Consider the following 10,715-nt stretch of genomic DNA (forward strand, 5'->3'; position numbering starts at 1 on the left):
AATTATTTCTTCACCTGATGAACTACAAGACTGATAAAAACCAAACAGCAGTAAAGGAATACTATTTTAATATTTCTACATACATAAAGTCTCACAGTGTAAGCCCTTGGTAACTCTATCTCTCTTTTTGAGCTTACTTAAGTAAGGATATCATTAACTATTCATGACAAGCCATCTCAATAGATACACATACACAAGGCTGCTGTTAGGGCGGCAACTTATTTGCATTTCGCCTTTTTCTTATCTTAACTCTACCCTAATGTGAACCTTGTAGCTACATTAGCATCCAGTGGCAGCCACCACCTTTGTCCAGAGGGAAATATATCTCAACAACTTTTGGGTGGGTTGCCATAACATTTGGAAAAACATGAATTGTTCCCAGAGGATGAATCCTTTTCCCTCCAAACCCACCAGCATCCTTTTCACTCGTCCAGTAAAACATCTTACCATGGATGGATTGACACCCAATTTTGGTTTTAAAACAATGTATTTGGTAATCTTATTTACATTTTCTCTCGTGCCCCCATGATATTTACATTCATAATGCCCCCAGGACAGATTGGTGTCCAATAATTAGGTACATGACCAAATAACTGCATATCTAACGTCATCCCCATCATTATACATTAAACTCAACGGTCCTAATTAGCTACTGTTTATGTGCTAACATGCTAAATCAAGATGGTGTACATGAGACCTGCTTGACATCAGCTAACATGGTTGTAGTTTCTGGCTCTTGTTCCTTTACCGTTCATGGGGTCATGACCTTTGAACTTGTTATTTTATGTATACACAGGGCATTTTTATTCATAAATTAACATATACTGTGTTTGTGTAAAGTGGATTTGCCTTACGCTTTGGAAAATCACTGAAAGCTCAACTCAACAAATGGATTAGAAAATGTTTTCAGAAATCCTGATGAATGAAAGGTACAGGCTTTAACTGAGGCTGTTACATACCGGTAGTATAGTCCACTTCAGTTGTGGAAGTGATCGGCAGAGGATCTTCAATCCAAGGCGTAGCATGGACGGCAACGCTCCAGTCGCTCCATGTTCCGATCTCTGTGTCCTTGGCGGCCACCTGTCGAACACAATGTAATTGGTACATTTTAAGCATCTAATAAAACTCTTCTATACATTTTTAAAGTTTGAAGTATGTGTCAGTCAGCTAAAAGGAGATGTTACCTGGATGATATATTCCTTCCCAGCAATGGCATCGGTGATGGTGTGGGAGGTGCTGTCAGACAGCTCCACCTAGAGAGCCAATACAAGAGAGTAGGTGGTCAGTTTACATCAGGTAAATGCACACTTTGGTAAGTTTACATACAATCTAGTTATATAGTAGTTAACAAAACAAGCAGATTACTGCACTCCCAATATCTCGTGGCCCTAAGGATATGAAATGTTCCACCATAATGAATAATGAAAAGTCCTCTCATGATGTCCTCAGTAACGTTGGGCTGTGAGTCATAATTGATGTGCCCACTATAGAAATGGTAGCCTGAGCCTTTAATGTTTTATGGTTGAGCTGAGCCCTACCGTGTACACTTTTTATTCAGTGCTTATTTATTAACAGCACACCTTTCATTATTATTTTCAGCACAGGTCAAGTCAGTTGCTTTACCTGTTTATACTTGCGGCCTCCACACTATACACATACCAACCTTCAGACAGGCTTGCAAAATATCAGTGGCATAATTGATGATTATTCCAGAGAGCTTTGGCATCAATTCCACGTCATTTTATAACACAATGTAATGCACGGCAACATTTGAAAGCCTTTTGTGCACACTTTAATTTTCAGAGCGCGACAGGGAACAAACTAAATGTTTGAGTCACGGGAGTGCATGAGGGAATGATTTGCTGCCTCTCTGTAATTTATGGCTATTTTTTTGTGTGCGTGTGTGTGTGTGTGTGTGTGTGTGTTTGTTTGTTTGCCTTCGGCCTGTGTCTAAAGGAAAAATAAGGGATGCTGCTTTTTCTACTCCTGAACTCTTAAATGATTTAGTGACATGCCTGTTGCCTTTTGCAGTCCATCAGTTCAACGAGACACACACATGCACACACAAACCCACACACACACATTAGGTGATTAGGCCTGAATCTAGAGCAGCAGGGTCTCTGAACAACTAGTATTATAGTGTGCTAACTTCACACATTGTTTATTTATTGTGTGGACTGGATTATGTTTGTGTACTCAAACTCAAATATTGGTTGATAAGCACTTCATTTAAGTATTTTATCAAGCTTGTAAAACATTTTTGAAGAGCAGATAAGGACATGACACACCAGGGTAAAACTACAAAAATAAGTTCTAATAAAACTAACTTTTCCTTTAAAACTTTTGATATATTTAAGGCTGATCAGAAGAGTCTGTCATTTGATTAAACCCCCCCCCCTCACACCATATAATCTTCGCCAGCCACCAGTTGTAACAGAGCCTCCGATTGGAGTTTCCCTTCAGTTCTTGAGGATGTGCAAATCGAGGCGGATCTGACAAATAACCCCCTCGTACATCCCCTCTTTCACGCTTCCTCAGTCTTCCTGTAATCTGTCTTAAAGTTGACCATATTGTTTGCCTTCACAGCATCACTCTGACTCCCCCCCAACACCCCCTCTATCTGTTTGGCCGGAAGTCCAGGCTTTATCAGCATAACCGAGCGCTTCATTTATAGGCTTAATTTAATTAGTGGAATGCAATGACAATGTCATCCGAGCATGTGTGTGCGTTACATGTTCCCGTTGAGTGCTGTGTGCATATACTTTAGTGTATAAAGTGTGTACATGTGTGCGATAAGAGATGTTTGTGCAGTCTTTGAGGCTAACACTGTTTATAGGAAGTTTAAGAAGCGTAACCAACCATAGCTTCTATCGGCATTCCTTCCTGACTCTAATGTGTTTGTGTGTATGTTTGCATACTAATGTCTATGCCATAAAAGCTTGTGAAAGTTGAGCCACACATGTATATACATTTGTGCATGTGCCTTCATATTGTTTTGCTTGCATTTGATGTAAAAGCTAAACAAAGAAAACCAGTGTGGGAAAATATTTCTCCAAACATTTGTTTCTTTGTATGCGCATGTTTACACTCATGTTAAGACATGTCTGTTGCATTATTGTTAGTGTTGGCAAGGCCTTATCAGAATTAGTGCTTGTGTGTGTGTGTGTGTGTGTGTGTGCGTTTGTGTGTGTGTTTGTGTCTGCGCATATATATGTGAATATATACGTAATATGTTTATATGTGGAAGAGTATATGGAGCAAACAGCTTGTAGATAAACAGTTCCAGAGAGATGGATGAGTTGCTGCGTTGCCAAGTGGCTAAACAGGGAGAAGTGTTAGCAGCACTTAATATCACGTACTAGAGGGAGGGGGGAGGAACTGAGAATGCAGAGGGGGGAGATGGGAGATAGATAGGAGGACAAGATGCATTTCGGAGAGGCTGTTGCTGCCAAAATACGCTGTCAGATCATTCACAATGCAAGACTGAGCCTGTGTGATGGGGCAGTGGTGATGGAGTGATGTTTATTTACTTGTTGCTTGATGTGTGTGTGTGTGTTGATGCTTGACTTGTGTCTGTAGGGTTGATGTATTGTATACTAAGCTGTTTGGAGCTTTAAAGAAGAAAGTGTGTTCAATTTTGGCAATGTGTGTGTGACTCATAGACACATCCACACACCCAGACACAAAGGAATTGGCATAATATACAAACACATTGCCACTCCTAACAACTAAATATTTACCTTACCATAATCATGTCCCATTAAGTTGGTGTAAATATACTGTATTATTATACTCCAAGATATAATATGATAATTATAATAATTAAGATTCTACCCAAATGGAATGACCACAAATTGGTCTATTTGTGAAATAATGAACCCTTAATGTCCTCACTCTGGAGAAATGTCATCATATTATGCATAAACACCATGTCTGTTCATTGTAAACAGCATATGTGAGCATGAATGTTTGACGATGAACCGGAGAGCACAGAGATGTCGGCCTGGTAGCCTATTATTGCAGGAAATCCACATGAGAGGCAGAACACCTGGATTTTAAAAGTATTTCAATAGCATTAATATGCTAATTCATTGTTTTTTGCTCCCTAAACCTATTTTAAAAGTTTTTATATTAAAAAACAACAACAACAAACTAAACATGAAGCAAAAAAGGTGCAGTTTTAAGACTTGAGTGCTCAATAAACATTTTAATTTGTTAAAAGCTTAACAACTATGATCGAATGTAGCCAGCTACCTCATTTTAGCTAAAGCAAAACCATTTCCAAAGAGATTTAGTATAATTTCTAACTAACCTCTAATGCCAACACAGCAAAGTACCAACAACTACATTGCTGCACATGCTACCTAGCTAGCCAGCTAACTAGCAAGGCTGTGTTGTACGAGACAGTCTTAAGAGTAGCAGCTAACATTAGCTATGTTCTCTCACTCACCTAACCAACACAAGCTAGCTAACATTGGTCCTTTATGTTGATGATGATTAATAAAGCAAGGTCATCATAACCGCGTTTAGCTAGTAAGCTAGCTTGGTAAATGGTATCAGTATCCTTGTGAAGCTAAATTAATAAAACACGTTTTTATTTATTTATAGGCTATTTTACAAATATAAAGTGTAAAAAACATGTAATATAATAAGTTGAATTTCACAATATCCTGAATAGTTGTTGCAGAAAAGTTGAGAAATTAACTCACTATCCCTCTCACACACACACTTCACAACTTAGTGCTGCAATACACACACATGCACACACTCCTCAAGAGCCTCTTCACAAACCCAGACAATAAGAGGGGCAGAGAGAGAGATGTGAACATTCCTCAGGGATTGCATAAGGAACTGTGAGAAAGAGAAGTGACCCTTTGCTTTTTCACACATCCTATTTTTTCTCTCCTCTCCTTGTCTTTCCTCTGCTTCCCATTCTCCTCCCACTCTCTTCCTTGTCTCATGCCCCCTTCATAACTCCTGGGGTATTTACAATGATAATCCATTTTGTACTTGTATTTACTGTTGAAATCAAATCACTTTTTTCTACTCGGATCAATAAAGTGTAAACTCATCGCATTTCCTACAAATAAACATTTACTGGGATGATGTGGGAATAAAAATGAAGGAAGGGCCTCTAGCCTACCCTTTTGATATCCATCAACAACAGGTCATACTGGGGGTTTAACACAATCACATTAAATATGTTGATTATACTTGCTATGCTATTCCATTTATAGACACGCTATGGGATAAAGCACCATGTAGGTCAGATTAGGAGAGGGAACGAGATAAGCAGCACATTAGGAAATAAAATAATAGACAGCCAGTAGAATAGGGAAAATGAAGAGGATGGGAAAAGAGGCGGTTGGAGAAGGCACGGGAGAGAAGGAAAAGCAGAGAGAAGGAGACATGGAGAGAATTGGCGTCCATGGTCAGATCTAATCCAGTGAGCATGTCTGTTGTCCTGGAAAGGAAACCCAATTATAGGGCACTTCCACTGGCCCGATGGCGCTCTGTGTGTGTGTGTGTGTGTGTGTGTGTGTGTGTGCTGAGAAGGTTGGTCTCATTAGGTTGACTGACAGCTCCCATTTTTCCACCACACTCTCCTCCCATATGAGAAAAACACACACAAAACGCCAGGTCCAGGGGTAATTTCTTAGACAGTATTTCTCTCTTTGAAGCCCCAATCGCCATAACAGCAATTACTGTAAAAGGAAGCTAACCCCCCCTCGAGCCAATCGAAAATCCCCAACTAGACCCTGTACCCTTTTAAAGCGTGTGGCAGTTGCAACAACACGGCTATGGAGGTGCCTCAACATTAGCTCTAGTTTATGCTGTCATAGCGGCATGTCAAACAGGAACAAGACATGAAAGCAGAATTTGAATCAGAATTGATCCCCTTTTTCCGTCTGTAACAACTCAAAACAACACGCTCCGACAAACAAAAGGTTTTTCTTTGCTTAAAGTTATTTCAGAGGTATTTTCAGGAGATGGATGTATAAACAAACAGAGCCGGTTAAGTAAATACAATACAAATCTGAGAGACGACCAAAAGAGTATGCAAATGTTCCTGGCAACATTCCCAGACTTACTTTGCTTCTCGCTCAATTAAAATACCAAGAGTACCATTATCCATCTTGCGGTTATTTAATAGAATTATCATAGGATTTCAACAATATTTATTGTACAGTTTCAAAGTAGATTACTTTTAAAATGCAGTACTTGTATGGCACTTACGGGAGACAAATAGCTATTTTTTAACCAGAAATCAAACCCAGCACATTGAACTTAAGTCAAAGAAAAAACAATATTCAAAATGACGATGAAGGAAAATGCTTCCTTTGCTTGGAACTCACTTGGTTTGAATTATGTTCAAACTAGAGAAAGCTGACCCACAGCCCACCAAACATGGTCAATGTGTATATTGCCTCTTTGGTTAGTCTATGAAGTCTCAGTAGAAAGGTCAGTTGTTTTTCATGGTTTCCTTTTCTCTCCTACGCTTTTCTCTCAGTGAACAGCACTGTGAACAATTGATTTGATTAGCTCATTTGAGTGAAGCTATTGCTGTATTAATTAGATGATCTGTGCCTGCAGTCTATAGCCGTGAACGTTGGGAGAAAAAAACAAGTCTGTTAAGATAAGTGTTTGCTGTCATTAATTGATCAGAATTTGCTCACGGTCACATGTGAGCAAATTCTGATCAATCAATGAAATTTGCCAGGACTAGGACCAAGTCAATGTTACCTAACTAACAATTGATAAGAGTTGGAGTTAATGCAGTAGCAGTGCCTCGGTATAGACAATCAAGGTGTGGAAAGATGAATTTGTGTTCCTTTATCAGCTATTACAAAAGAATGGCTTCGTAAACTGACAGCAGACTTTAGTTGCACCTCAACATGCATTTTATGATAATTAAAGGGGACCTATCATGCAAAATGCACTTTTGTACGTCTTTTATACATGAATATGTGTCCCCTGTGTTCCAGGGAACTCACTAAGTGTCAGAAAACACAAACCTCTCTCTTTTCCTCCATACCCAAATCTCTAAAAACGGGGCTGCAACGGATCTGATACAGACTGATCCAGATTTCAATTATTTTCTACATCACAGAAGTGGTGCTCCGCTTAGTGGCCAACTCTCCACCTATCAGGGGAATGTGGGGTTGGGCCACCGCCGGCCATTGCCGCTCGAAGCGCTGGAGACGCTGTAGTACATATGCCAGGCCTGTAAGCGGCGCTGTAGTCTGCCACAAAAGCAGCGAAGAAGACTTCCAGAGCATGGTTGCCATGGTTGCCCTTCTGTTTATTCTCCGCTGTGGCTCTTTTTCTCCCTCCCCGAGGCAAGCGTTTGCTCCTGCTGCTGTAATTCAATGCAATCCCTCCCCGTCGAGGCAAGGACTGTAATTCTCTCTGGTTAGTCCACCAGCAGATGACAAACACCCACCTCGCCGCCTCTTCCAAGGAACGAGGGGACCGTGCGGCAGAGTTTCAGTTGATGATATGTCCCCTTTAAGCTCTGGAAGCTTTACTTAGTAGAATTTTTACTTGGCCGGCAGTAATCTAAATGTATGTTATAAATCATTTTTGGGTATTTTGATGGACAGATTGTCTTTGGATCAATTGATTAAAGTTTCTTATATCTGTTTTTTTGCCAGCTCTTATTATTAAGCTGTGTTTAATTTAAGTGCTGGGCAGAAAATCTATCATACGCAACTTTTCATTGGCTGTTAAATCAAAGGCTTTGTTGTCAGAAAATCAAACCCATAAGACAAACGACAAGTAGCATTAATTGTTAGAGATGATGCAGCGTAAAAGGCTGTCAACCCTGACAAAAAGAATAATAAATTAAACAAAATGGAATCCAATGGAAGCAGTTACAGCACAGCATTGCATAATATGCTGCTGAGCAAGCTCTCAGTTATTGCCTCTGCTCAACACTCTCTAAGGCGGCCTCCCTATTTGAATCTCTTGTCAGAAAGCCTCTAATTGAATCATCAGTCTTTTACTCCAATCACCAGATGGACCCCCGTGTTACTGCCCACAGAACGATGCATGACAAAAGCAGAAGCTGACAGAACATGATGAGTGGTGAGACTGCTGCTGGCCATAGTGGCAGCTGCAAACGCTCAACACAAGTTCTAGCCTTCGGGCAAAGAAAAAGTTTCAAATTTGTAAAGAATGCCTCAGAAACTGGAACATTTTCATCTTTTACTATGTTAAAGACAACCAATAATGATAGTTTTTCATTGGCAGACAATTCTTTAGAATGAGCAAATGTATTTTTCTGATACATGCAGCTACTGGTTTGTTTTTTAAGTTTAAAAATAACTTGTATATGATTGAAACTTGCTAAATTGAAAACATACCACAAGGTTAAGCTTTGAGGAAGGGTTTTAGAATCTTTGAAAAAAAATTAGATTTGTGGGAGCCCAGTTTTTCAATTTCCAGTTCATATAGTCAACATTTTGAAGTGTCCTTTGCAGAGCTACTTAAGCCCAAATTGCTTCAGTAGGCATGACTTCGGTATTGAAGTGTATGTAACTCTCTTTGAATGAAAGAATCCGCCATTACAATAACATAAAATGAAATTGAATGCCATGTGTCTCTTGGAAAATAAAACGGTCAGATCTTAACAAGCTTTGGTGACCTTCATGTCTCATTTGCTGACTGCAGAGTTCATTTAATCCAAACTTTATTGACCATGAGACACAATCCCCTGCAGTGTGTGTGTCTTGCAGCTCAAGTGTGTGTATATGACGGCCTGAGGATTGACATACAGAAATCAATAGAGGCAGTGGAGAGGGCCGGCCCTGGCCCCATTCATCTTCATCCACCCTTACAAAGCACACAGATAACACTGAGATATCCCAACTGCAATCTGGGAAACAGACTGGATCAGAGAACTCTTTCTTTGATCAGTGACATGGATGATGTCTCTTTTTATAAAAAACTCTGTCCTTGTCTGCTTCCTTTTTTTCATGTTCTTCTACTGCCTTAGCCAAAAGGGAAGTCAAAACAAAACAAACCCTACAGTATATAATATGAGTAGGGGGCTAATACAATGACAACAACAATCTAATTTGTATAAATGGATATACAGTATATTTTTTATTAGATTCTGTAAAGGCAACAGACTCGATAGCGCATTACAGATCTACAGAATGTTTCTGTGTGTATGTAATGTAAGGAACACAAATTGAATGTATTTTGACAGCAGAGCCAAATGATGATAACTTTCACATTTGGCAGGACTGAAATGGTCCTGAGTGTGTGTGTGTGTGTGTGTGTGTGTGTGTGTGTGTGTGTGTGTGTGTGTGTGTGTGTGTGTGTGTGTGTGTGTGTGTGTGTTGAGGTATGTGTTGTACTTGTTGTGTGTNGTCTGAAGAATTTCTCCATTGACTTCCATGTTAAAAATGTGATGAATTATGGGATGTATCTCTGGAATTATGAAAGTTATGAATGATAAAAGTAATAGCCATCGATTCCCGACCGAGCTGAACGTTTTGATGTTTGAACGGAGTCTCTGCGATGTTCAATGTAGGAGAAGAAGAGGGCCAAAATAACAGGCGGAATAATAAATAATTTTGTGCGTAGAAGAACAGATAGTTGGAATGCTGTTAACAGTATTCCCACTAAATGACAAAGAAGGTTTTACATTTGATATGATTTACTCTGCGATGGCATCTTGAAATAATGATTTCTGAAAAAACAATTACATTTTTTGTATTTCAGTCGACAACTGTGGAACTCCCCCCATGGTTGCTAACGGTGACGTCGTGAAAAACGAAGTTTTTTGCAGTACCAATGCGCTGATCATTAGGAACGAGTGGGTCCGAAGATGGTGGGATGTTACATCGATGCCACGTGGTCCGAAGCACCCACCTGCAAAGGTAAAAACAAGTCACTCTAACATTCCGAGAATTTGGCTGTATAAATAAATGTATTGTTTACTTTTCCAGCCACCTACTGTTCTGTGGACACTGATGACCTTTCTCACGTGAAATCTGTTGGAGTCAGATTAATATATGATGATGAAAAGGAGCATTTGGAATGTTCCAGGTCTGGCAGGTTTTTTGATCTTTTTTCTGAAGCCCGGTGCACTCACGGGAAAGTTAAAGGGGACCTATCATGCAAAATGCACTTTTGTACGTCTTTTATACATGAATATGTGTCCCCGGTGTGTCAGGGAACTCACCAAGTGTCAGAAAACACAACCCTCTCTATTTTCCTCCATACCCAAATCTCTAAAAATGGGGCTGCAACGGATCTGATACAGACTGATCCAGATTTGAAATGTCTCTTACGTCAGAAACGGGGAGCTCCGCCTATATGGCCAACTCTCCACCTATCAGGGGAATGTGGGGTTGGGCCACGGCCGGCCATTGCCGCTCGAAAGCGCTGGAGACGCTGTAGTACATATGCCAGGCCTGTAAGTGGTGCTGTAGTCTACCAAAAAGCAGCGAAGAAGACTTCCCGCACATGGTTGCCATGGTTGCCCTTCTGTTTATTCTCCGCTGTGGCTCTTTTTCTCCCTCCCCGAGGCAAGCGTTTGCTCCCGCTGCTGTAATTCAATGCAATCCCTCCCCGTCCAGGCAAGCACTGTAATTCTCTCCGGTTAGTCCACCAGCAGATGAAAAACACGAAGGACGGAGATCTCTTTTTCTCCCCCTCTTCTGACAGCCCAGCAGCTGATTTCAGAGCATGCTCCCCTCTCC

The sequence above is a fragment of the Notothenia coriiceps genome, unplaced genomic scaffold (genome assembly GCF_000735185.1).
Source record: "Notothenia coriiceps isolate Sejong01 unplaced genomic scaffold, NC01 NC01_scaffold00014285, whole genome shotgun sequence".
In the NCBI taxonomy this organism is placed as follows: domain Eukaryota; kingdom Metazoa; phylum Chordata; class Actinopteri; order Perciformes; family Nototheniidae; genus Notothenia; species Notothenia coriiceps.